This window comes from Panthera pardus, unplaced genomic scaffold, assembly GCF_024362965.1.
Source record: "Panthera pardus isolate Hobbes unplaced genomic scaffold, ASM2436296v1 HiC_scaffold_2, whole genome shotgun sequence".
Taxonomy (NCBI): Eukaryota; Metazoa; Chordata; class Mammalia; order Carnivora; family Felidae; genus Panthera; species Panthera pardus.
Genome location: NW_026526765.1, coordinates 99219516 through 99231571, shown reverse-complemented (window position 1 = coordinate 99231571; position 12056 = coordinate 99219516). Strand labels below are relative to the sequence as shown.

Sequence of the window (12056 nt, the reverse complement as noted above, 5' to 3'; positions counted from 1 at the left end):
TGGGTACCGGATTGTCACAGAACACGTGAACAGTTCTCAAGCAGCTGCTCCCTAAGGCCAATAGAAGAGCCCTGGGTAACGGCTGGATTTAGGAGGTAGAGCATGAGAGTGTTCTCATCCAGTGCTTCTCCAACTTGAGTGTGCAGGTCCACTCACCTGGAGGACTTGTCCGTACAGAGTGCCGGGCCCCACCCCCGGAGTTTCTGATCCCCTTGGTCTGGGGTGGGGCCAGAACATGACAGTTACCTTGCAGCTGCTGCTGCTCTACCAGTCTTGGATTTCAGTATGAGGTACCTGGTATTCCTGTGAACGTGAGAGTATTAGCATATTGTTTATTCAGAAGCACACGGTTGGAAAACACCTATGGAGAGACCAAGTGCCAGTCAGTAAGACTTAATTAGAATTAATCCTAGAGATTAATTAGTTAATAGAACAACCAACCAACTAGAATGGGTTATGTGGCTTTGGTGTCTCCCCTCCCACCTACCCTGTGACAACCTATCCCCCAACATTAAAGTCTCCACATCTGTAGTTTTAGCAGCCTATTCCCCTCACTGTCCTCACTATTCCCCTTGGTCCCTACTCTCTCTCCCAAAGGTCCCACATAAGAGTAGGGGGGACAAAAAAAAGGCAAACCTACTTTTAAAGAGGTTTAAATCTACCACTATCCACTCACTGGCCTCACTCACCTACCTTGTAGCCCCAAAGTTTGAAGCCTCACCTCACCCTCCTTGTAACCCCCCAAGTTTGACTCTTGTAGTTTAACTTCTGGGGATTTCAAGCCTGGAGCAGGATTACTCTTGACTGTTGAGTCAAGAAACTGACTCAACAGACCATTCCATTTGGTTAATTCTGAAGCCAGATGGCAGGGAGCATTTAAAGGAAGAAGGACCTTGTGCCAGCTGCTAACACAGAGCAGCACCTTGTGTGTTTTGTTGAGGAAACTCTCAGCATAAGGAAGTAATCCACAATAGAAGGGCTGTAGTCATCTAGCCGATGTTGATTATGGAACTCCTTTGCTTTCCTGTCACTTGAAATTTGAAATGGTCAACAGGGCTTAGTAGATGAGGTGGGGGTGGGGGCCAATGGAGCAATTCTGTCTCAGTCTCCATCCTAAAACCATCTGGGATTGCATGTTAGGAACGTCGGACACAATAAAGCAAATCGAGTATTGATCGCCCTAAATGATATGGGACAGAAGAACCTCACTTGCCAGCTCTCTCGTACCCCTTGAAGCTCACAAAAGAGATCAGAGGAGTCTCTTCCTCCCTGCCCATTTCACTGTCTGGACTTGGGCTCTAGCCTCAAAGGGCTCTTAAAGTAAAACCATCCAGTTTTAATGCACTGCCTGCCTTAGTCTTTTCTGATCTAGGGTATATATAACCTGTGAGAGATCTACCTCATTCTTAAACTTTATTGCTCTTAAGAGCAAGATAGAGTCAGTGTGTATGGAGTAGCCCATTCACCTCTGGCCATCTGGATGCTCTCGCCCACATTGTACAACCCTTGGTAAATAGCAAAAGCTTAAAGTTGGCTTGCTGGTATAGCCTGGATAATTGTAATTTTACATGGAAAGCTCTTGGGGAAATGCTCATCTTTTAACTTGTTTAGGACAGTGCCTACTTCAGCCAGTAGAAAACAAACCTTGAACACCACCAGGAAAAAAATGTTGGGCATACATCTCCAATAAATGTGTATTTCTTGATAAATTATATTGAATTATGTATATCGTCAAATAAAAGACTTGAATGATAAAAAAATATATATATATATGTATAGAAATAAAACTGAAGATCTTTTTTTTCTTGTATTTTAATGGTAAATCTTGCCCACATTTTCCTCCAGACTGGACAGAAGTCTAATGAAGACAGTGAAGGGACCATGCCTTTTCTTGTCAACTTAGTACAGCATCTTAAAGGTCCTCAATGTTGTTAAATAGCCCACAAAATGAGTATAATTAGGACTTACTCCAAAGAGAAAATAATAGTCATTTACAACAGGAGGAGCACAGCAGTGTTGAGTTGGGAATCCAGAGACCTCCATTCCAGCCGTGGCTTTGCCACTCATTGGCTGTGAGACCTTAATCTCTTTTCCTTGGTTCCCTTGTCAGAGGAGATTGCCGGATTAGTGGCTTCTAAGGCCTTAAGTACCTCTCTATGTTCTATGAAATGCTGTATATATATATATATATATATATATATATATATATATACACACACACACACACACAGACTCATTCTATTATCCAAAGATGGAAATGAGGTATCTTTTTAGTGGCTGTGGTATGGATCTCACGTCTGTCCAGTTTAGGGAACAGCTTAGTTACCTAATGCATGGCACCACAGGGGCTCTGGGCAGAGGTCGCTTAGCCAATGGTCTCCCATTTTGTCATGTTTCATCAGCTGCTCAGCTAAGTCTACTTGTCTTTGCAGCCTAGACCCATGTGGGCTGTGACAGTGCTTTACAATTCCTTGCACATCTGCTACTATCCTTGGCTGGGAGATTGGGATCTCTTTCTAAGGGCTTACATCCTAAGGGAAGAGAAGATAATTGTGTCCCTCTTGCTAGATCTTCTCCTTTTGTATGTAACATATCCTTCTTGGACAACCTCTCCTCCCTTTCTCTCTTCGGTTTTCAAATCTGCACCTTTCATTGAAGTTAAAACCCTCTGCCCTCTCTGCTCCATTTACTGTATTTCACAGCCTATCCATTTTTTCCCTCTTTACTGCCTTAAACATTCTATTGAAACTGCTGATTTTAGGTGGAGAGGGAGCTATGTTCTGAGGTTTATGTCAGTGGGGCTGAAAAGCTAGAGTCTAGCTTATTAGTTAATACAACAATGTCATACTGATATAATCCAACTCTGAAGGGGGAAAAGCACAATGGAACTGAAGAGGAAGAGTTGAAGGGCTGGTATAATTAAGGTCAGAAATTGGGACCCTCAAGTAAGTTCTGAATGTTGACTGAAGGGAGGAGAGAGGAGTGCCTGAGAAGGTAACTTGCTTCTGATTGCTGAGTGACAGACATGGAGTAAATCCACCCGACAGGGATGATTCATTTGTAGAGGGACTAAGGTGAGTCGGGCTGGTAAGGCAGACAGACTAAGGCTAAACTCTTACAAGATAACTTTTGACATTAGACTGAAGTCAAGCAGTGTGGACTCCGTTCTAGAGAGCACTGGTAAAACATTTAAGCAAGAGGCATTATGTATTACAGTACAATTTCATAGTGGCAGGAGGGAGAACTGATGATAAATAGAAAGGCAAAGACATCACTTAGGAGACTCTCTACACGGATTCTCCAGCTCAGAACTCTTTCCCATTCAGCTGCTATTTTATAAACACGGGACAGACAGCCAGGCAGCTCTAGTTTGAGACACAATGCTATTGCTTCCATTTCTCAAGTTTTAAAAACTCATTATTTCCCCTCCCCATTTCTGGCATTGTAATGAGAATTATGTACAAGTAAAAATGACATTAGCAAGACTTATTCCACATCCTAACAAAACCAGGCATCAAACCCCATTGAGTTTTTTTTTAGATGTGTTAAACAATAATGTTCAAAACAGACCTTCAGTGCTGGTAGAATGAATCAAACTACTTCACAGAGCCTTCTGGGTTCCATGAAGTGGCTTTATCTCTCTAGTTTTCTCCCTCACTAGACATACACCTGCAGGCAAAACCGCAGACAGACAAGGCAAGTAACTTACAGTTTGGCCCAAAGCCCAAAAATGTTTACATCCTTCTTGTCTTTAAACTCAAAAGACAATATGCAGCATGCATGTGGTTGACTAAATAATCCCTAACATTTGCAGAGTGCTTTAAAAGTTTTCAAGAAATTCTAAATATGTTGTCTCACTCTTCCCCAAACAACCCTGTGATGTAGATGATTATTACTTTACAGAAAAGAAAAACAGATGCAGACATTGAAATGACTTGGCAAGATCAAAACTGTTCAAGTGAGAGCCCAAAAATTTCGTCTCTGTCTTCTCATCTTCTGTCTTCTAAGCCATTCGTTCCTTTCTGGTATGTTAAACACAGGATTCCCAGGAACATGGTGAAAAATTCACTTAGAAATAACAAACTTTACTGGATGTTAGTAATGAAAAGTGAAAATTCACAAACCACAAATTAAACAGCAGTTTTAAAATAAAGTGAACAATTAGACAATTTACCAATTTGGTGCTATCAATATTGACAGAAGTTGGTAACTTGTTAAAACACAGCAACAACCCATTTCTTACTTTTTCAGAACACAACTGAGAACCAAGAATCAAAAAACAAAACACTTGCATATCTTGAAGGTAGCTAAGTATATCATTCAATGCACCTTATTCAAATGTTCCTGATTGCAAAGCCTATTTCCTCTTAGTTTATATACATTCCTAAAAAGCTTGGTTATGACAAAAACAACATAGGCCAGATGTTCCGTTCATTGTTGTATCCCTGATCATGTAACACCGCATGGCATGGAGTAGGTGCTCAATAAATACTTGCTCTTGGAATTGTTTTGAGTGTGGAGAATTAATGCTATCTGTACACAAGGCTAAAATTGCATGGACGGGGGACTATCCTCATGTAGCTGTTGCACATGGATCCCCCTGCTGCTGGACCCAGTTCCCACTTTGGCTTCCCAATTCTAAGGAAGAGTAACATGAAAGTACCAGAGTGAAATGACTGGAAGGGGATCTACAGCTTGCTTTACTTGCTACCTCAGGGGTCGTTTTGCTATTTTATAAACATGGGTGTTTCACAAAACAGTGGTAGCTATGCTGGAGGTTGTCTGGATTAAAAAACCCAATAAATGAACTTCCTTGGGCTTGTGGCTTTTTTTTTTTTTTTTAATGATAAAGAGTTCCTTGTCTTACCCCTCTAAGCTGGAGGACAGGAAGGCAGTCAAGGCATCAAATGATGGTCAAATTTAATCTTAAGATAAAACTTGTACATCCCGTAGGATTTTATGACATACAGGTATTTGGAATTTTTGTAAAGCCAATAATGAAGTGTGTGGTGTTAATACCCATGCCTCAAAAGTGCTAGTCTTCATGCATGTCAATTCTAGTCCATCAAACACTAATAGGTATTAAATACCTAAAGCGTTAAAAATCAGCAGAATCTAATGGAAAGAAAAGACTTTGGAATCATTCAAGTAGGCCTGGAACCCAGCCTGGCCTGACACCTTACTGTAAAATAGGGGCGATACCACCACCAACCAGCAGGGGCGGCAATGCTGGAAGAAGGTAGATAAAAGGCAGTTAGTTTCTCATATTCCAGACACTTAATGAGAGAGACATCATCATTCAGCACCTCAACAATCATAAAACCTGGGTAAAATCCTGGTTGGATCTCCTTTTGTAGCTTTAAAGTCAGTTAACATTTGTTCTAGTACTAAACTCGAATTCTGTGGAAGAGAGTTTAAGAGGCCAAAAAGTTTACCTTTACGGTATTTGTTGAATGCTATCCAAAGTATACAGACCTGGAAGGCTCACAGAAAGTTTGTTTCAATGGGTAAATAATGCAAATACTAACAATATGAGTCCTGTTGTAATCTAGTTTACACAATGGCAAAATTTGGAACATGCCATAAAGTCAACCCAATTTGAAATAGTTAGAACTACGCCTTATTTGCAGGTTACATTTCAGGTCAAGCCCAAGGCAAAAACTGCATATAGTTAGAGTCACTCTTGAAAAACTTCTTACAAGTGTGCCACAAGGACCACAAACTATTTCTGTCAACAAATCCAACACATTAAAATAAAATCCAATACAACAGCCAGATTTTCTCTCCAGCACCCCACCAGGTTAAGTAGTTGGCCTGTTTTTAGAGGTCATGTTTTTTTAGATGGTATATATCTTTGAACATGAGAGAAATATGCTCAGTGTCTTTTAATATAACCATGGAGGAACCCACTGACTGAACTGCAAATCCACACTTCCCTTCTCATGGTTGTCCTAGAGCATAGATTCCCTAAGTGTAACAGGTGGAGCTGTCCATGTAATTTAAATAAACGAGACAGGATTTAATTACCGCTACATGTAGTTGAATTTTAAGTGTGCATGACTGGCACTGTGCTTTCATTTTAGAAATACCCAACTATATTGGGGCGCCTGGGTGGCGCAGTCGGTTAAGCGTCCGACTTCAGCCAGGTCACGATCTTGCGGTCCGTGAGTCCGTGAGTTCGAGCCCCGCGTCAGGCTCTGGGCTGATGGCTCAGAGCCTGGAGCCTGTTTCCGATTCTGTGTCTCCCTCTCTCTCTGCCCCTCCCCCGCTCATCCTGTGTCTCTCTCTGTCCCAAAAATAAATAAAAAACGTTGAAAAAAAAAAAAATTAAAAAAAAAAAAAAAGAAATACCCAACTATATATGGCCTTACTTTCTAGCAATCTGAAAAAACTTTGCATCAGCTTTCATAAGTAAGAAATTCATTTCACACTATAATCCACTACACACACACACACACACATATACATATGAAAAAAGATTCACAAAATATTTAAATATTCACGCGGCGCCTGGGTGCCTCAGTCATTTGAATGCCCGACTTTGGCTCAGGTCACGATCTCGCAGCTCATGAATTCCAGCCCACACTGGGTTCTGTGCTGACAGCTCAGAGCCTGGAGCTTGCTTCAGATTCTGTGTCAGCACCTCTCTCTAACCCTCTGTGTTCATGCTATGTCTCTCTCTCTCTCTCTCTCAAAATAAGTATTAAAAAATATATATATATTCACATGCTATGTACTTGATTTATTCCATTCTGTTCTATTTTGTTAAAAAATATTTACGTGGCTTTCTTGATCCCTAACTGGGTTACAACCTCTAGTTTAAAAAATATTAAACTGGAGTTATTTCAAGCTCTTAACTATTTAGAATTATGCAGGCAAGGGTGCCTAGGTGGCTCAGTCGGTTAAGTGTCCGACTTCAGCTTGGGTCATGATCTTGCAGTTTGTGGGTTCAAGCCCCTCATCAGGCTCTGTGCTGACAGCTCAGAGTCTGGAACCTGCGTCGGATTCTGTGTCTCTCTCTCTCTCTTTGCCCCTCCCCTGCTCATACTCTGTCTCTCTGTCTCAAAAATAAATAAAAACATTAAAAAAAATTTAGAATTATGCAGGCAGTATCTAGGGGTTAAGGAAAACAAGCAAGCAAGTACATTTGTCCATAATATTTTAATACTTTTCCACTTTTAAATACTGGTTTTAATTTTGTGATTGTAACATGGAAGATCCAACTTTATTATTTTTTAAAAACATCAGGATCATAAAGCTATTATAGAATAGTTACACTCTACACACTCCCAAGGTACTTTAAAATGATTATGTTTTGAGTTTGTAGGTGAACAATGACAGTAATCCAAATACATTGTCTGTACAACTCGGACTAAATACTGGTGAAAGTGTTTAATTGAACAAACAATTGATAAGCTTAATTAACCAGCACAATTTCACAAGAGAACCAGCTCAGCCCAACTAAAATGTTCTCAATAGCAGTTGACACTGATGTTGTATAGGTGTACAAGTTAGCCGATGAAACTCAACAAACGGGAAACCCATTCTTCCTTTTCCTTATTTTGTGTTCTTATACCTCCCTCCCAGCCATCCCCTCCTCGGTCTACCTCGATAGCCTTTGTGGTGTTCCCAAACCAAGAGCTGCTGTGATCACCCTCCACCTCAAAATCAGGAGTCCTGAGTTCCAAGTGAAACACTGTGCTCTCCTGTCCTGTACAGCGGGCAGTCAGGGACAAAACCCATCATTACCAGTATTTTCCAAATTTCTATCACAGTACAAAAGAGTGTTGAACTAGTTGAAAAGAAGAGTAGTAAAAGGATCATTTTTTTTGTTTTTTGTTTTTGTTTGGGAGACAGAAGAAATTACTGTGTTTGGGAAAACATCATGTATATTCAGATACTGATTAAAGAATTAGCCATACAGAAATAATTCTAGAGGGTCTGAATATTGTTTAAAATGGCTAGTACCTCTCCAAATTGTGAGCTCTTTAAAACTCTTTTCGCATTCCCCAACTCATTTCTAAATCTGACCGGATGGGATTAACTCTAGTGAAGTACCTGTACAGTTATCTAAAGGTAAAATGTATCTTCTTTTTTTTATACAAATATTTTTAGTGTAATCATTTCATTTACAGAATTGCAAAAGTGTATCTAACAGTTAGTGCAAATGCAACTAATGATAATTAGATTTAGACATTGCTTTGTTAAGTTTTCCATACCTTTGTAAAATGAAGCTATTCAATTTAGTTATGAAAGAGTTACTTGTCCATGTTTATGATAGTTACCAAAAATGGCGAACAGAAGAACATTTATAGTGGGCATAGAGAATTTTTTTTGAAGATTCCCATCAGCGGCTAAGGTTAATAAACCTTCCCTCCCCAACCCTCCCATATTCCCATCCCAACCCCACAGCTGATTGTAAAATAAAATACACATTTGAGGTATAAACTTTTCTTTTTTAAACATCACAATATAAAATGTTAACTGGTGATGTAGTAAACTCATATGATAATTTGTCTTATTTGCCTTACTAGCATTACCACCATATAGGCACTTTTCCACATAGTCAAATTATGAACAGCATTTTTCTGTATAAGGCATATTCCATGCACATCATTAGAGAAAGGTAAATTAAAAAATAGAAAAGATTTATGGAACATGAAATCTGCGTGCATGTAATATAAGCATATGTTTTATATGTATTTTTCTCTCTGTACAGAATAATAAATACCACTATATCTGATGCAAGTAATTCACTTCCAGGATTGTGCATATTAAGTGATCAGACTAATCCCATCATTAAATTATCACCTTGCATTTATCATTAAGACTCCATTACCATGTATGAAATATATACAGGACATGTTCCAAGTGACATGACTTTCTGCTTTACAAAATGGGTCTGATTTCTGTGTTTCTACAGAGATGAACAAGTCAGCATAGCATCTACAAAATGCCTCTGACATATGTAAGCAAATTTGTGTATAAACACAATGAAGATTTTGAAGTGGGCAGTCATTTCTACTTCAGTGAGTACCATTCCTTGCCTCAACTCCATGCTTCAAGGTTTTTCACAGAGGCCTAAAACTAAAGAAGGTATTTTACATTTAAGCTCTTACAGCAAGTAAGGAAAGAATTTCAGTTTGAATCACATGGAATCCTTTACTGCTCTGCTGCAAATTCTGATCAAGAGGCAAACCGGAGCACTGCTCACATTTTATATGCATATCCTGCAACATATCTTTTAAACTGAGCCAAATTAGAAGAACTGACAAACATGCCTGTTACGAACACCAGAAATACTGAATCAAATGTCAAACCCCAACAGCCTGATTTACCTTAACAAGAAATACCATATATGCTCTTACAAATTTTGAGAAAATATGAGCTCATTTTATCCTTACCACTGTACCAAAAAGTAGTTTATACCCACAAGATTTCTGTTTCCGTTTGGTGGCAGACAGAACCAATTTAGGAATTACCAAATTGTGTTTGTAAACAAACTGAAAAAAATCTGTAGCACACATTACACAACTAAAAATACAATAGAAATATAAAGATACCTGGGGGAAAAAATAAAGCTTTTCACTCTTTCTCCATCAGAACCAAGGTTCTTCATAGGAGTAAGACTATAGAAAAGGTGAAATCACAGGTTATTTGACAGCCCTCAGTTATTAAGAGACACTTTACGTAACATGAATCATTATAGAAATCAGCAGCAATGAATTCTATGATTATACAAAGCAAAAAAGTCAAAAAATTCTGAACACAGATTTAACCATAGGCCTGAAAAAAGAACCCCATCCAGATTATTTGGTGCACAGAAAGCACATGCCCCATGTGCATTCAACTTTTGTGCTTTTCTTTTGTGCACAAAACCTGATACAAATGAGGATCTTAGGCCGGACCATAGTAAATTAAAAATTCTGAAAAAGTTTCCAAAAATTAAAGCATCAATTCCTAGTTGTGATTCAAAGTTGATTTTTTTTTTTTCTCTTCTAGGAGCAAGCAAATAAAAATATAGCCATATACATGTAATTTTACATGTATTTATAGTTATATGCTGAGCGAGGAGATCTAGCAGGAGACAGCTAGTGTTAGATGTTCACCTTTGCTATTGCAATATTTCTTCATTTTTGTACACAAGGCCAGGGTGTTGGGCCACAGACAAGGCTATAGATCCTACGTTCCAGCTTAGAGCATTCAATTTTGTTTTTTATTTTTTTCCTCCAACATGGAATGTCACACAGCCTTGCTTCAGTCACTGCAGGAAAGAAAATAAGTAAACAATTAAGAAATACATTATTACTGAGAGTGGCAAGACTACCAGAACAGATTCCTCCTACCCTGTGAATTCAGGGAATACACAGATCTCTATTAAATATTTATTCTTTATAGATTTTCACCGTTAAAAATGTTAAAATTGTAAACCTTACATATTTGAAACTGATCAGCAAGGAACAGAAGGAACGTTTTGAAAACTCAAAAAAGAAGGGAAATATACCATAGATAAGCAAAGAGGGAATCAACCAGAATTCTCTGGGTTTACACGCCCAAAACCAGCATTTCCTTCTTCTTAGTCTTCAATAAAAATTATGCTATAAAATACCAGTTATCAAGAATTGACTATGAGTTTTAACTATCTTTGGACCTCACTAATTCCTTATGAAATTTCACTAAAGATCATAAACATTATTGGAAGTTATAATTTCTTCATCACTAAAATTAGGATAGCTTTCCTAAAATTTCAATGCTAGAATCCACTTCATACATACATCTTTCCAAACTTATTATGAAACAAATATTACTTTAGGTAAACAAAGATTTTCACTATGGTGTTAAGGTTTGAATTTGGTGCTTTGTCAGAAAGAAGCTCAACCTGGACTCAAGGCCAGAGCTAAGTTGTGGCCACTGAATCTTCATAGTTCTGTCTTTGCATACATACACATACATCCACAAACAATGCTACCTCCTTCCTCTGAGATGGATTTCAACCCCCTCCCCGCTAGGTACTGTGTGCACACACAGACACATGCACACAGTCAATAAACAATGCCCTAAATCCAACAGTTCTGAGGCAAAATGCTGTTAATAATGTTAGCATGTATTTTACAAATGCTTAAGAAAATTCTTCTTTTCAAACATAGGTGAGAGCAAGTTCTATACATAACTGCATTCTGATTTCTTTTGCTTAATAGATGGTTATGTTTTCTGCCCTGCTTATTTTAGCAAGGCTGGGGGTAGAGATGAAGAGAGAAAGCAGATTATAGCTGCACACTTGGTCTTGATTAGAGCAAATAGCATTCTTTAGAAATCTTAAGGCTGTGGGGAGAGACAACCAGCTAAGTCAGGTGACATGGCCTGCTGCCATGACACAGCATCACGTTTCTGGTTAATTTGAGGTAACAGGGCAAAGATAAAATCAGCAAATTTGTGTCCAGATCTAGCCATAACAATCCTAAAGTATAAGATATTCCAAAAGCCAGTACACTTATGCAACGCACTTGCACTTGAAGACAGAATCTCTCAAAGGTCAAGCTATATCCCAAAACACTAACCACTCAGGTAAGATCAGAATCTGTTTAACATTTTCAGGTAAGCTTTTTCTTAGGAAAGGCTAAATATCTGGGACATCAATGCAACAACTCTGGTGTTAGCATCTGACAATAAATTTAGCCTTTTTTTTTTTTTTTAAGAGAGGCATACTATAAACAACATCAGAAACCAGAATTAGTTAAAAATATGAGTCATTATATAACACTATTGAACATACTAATTTAATCTAAAGACTCAAGAATACAATAATCTAAGTTACTCAATAATATAAACTTCTCAGCCAATGATTTAATATCTAACATAGGTGAGAATAAGAGAACATTCATAAATACTGCAGTTTATGAATTATACTTTGGTAATATCTATTAAAAATTTAAATGTTAACACATACTGAGAGTTCACAGAAACAGAATTATACAAATTTCTCTCAAATGGACCAAGAAATGTTCTAACTATTCATAGTAAGAGAAAGACAATAAAAACTAAAGAGAAAGTATTTC

The 12056-nt window shown here is 38.2% G+C and overlaps 1 protein-coding gene across 3 annotated transcripts in view; it reads right to left on the bottom strand.

Annotated features, from left to right (window-relative positions):
- Positions 1–7142: 7142 nt before the first annotated feature.
- The window catches only part of CERT1 (ceramide transporter 1), a 105414-nt gene continuing 100500 nt past the window's right edge, over positions 7143–12056 (bottom strand). For all 3 annotated transcript variants that reach the window (XM_019462997.2, XM_019462996.2, XM_019462995.2), the window contains one exon: positions 7143–10264. The gene's annotated coding sequence lies outside the window, so the exon portion shown is untranslated. The remainder of the gene's footprint in view (positions 10265–12056) is intronic.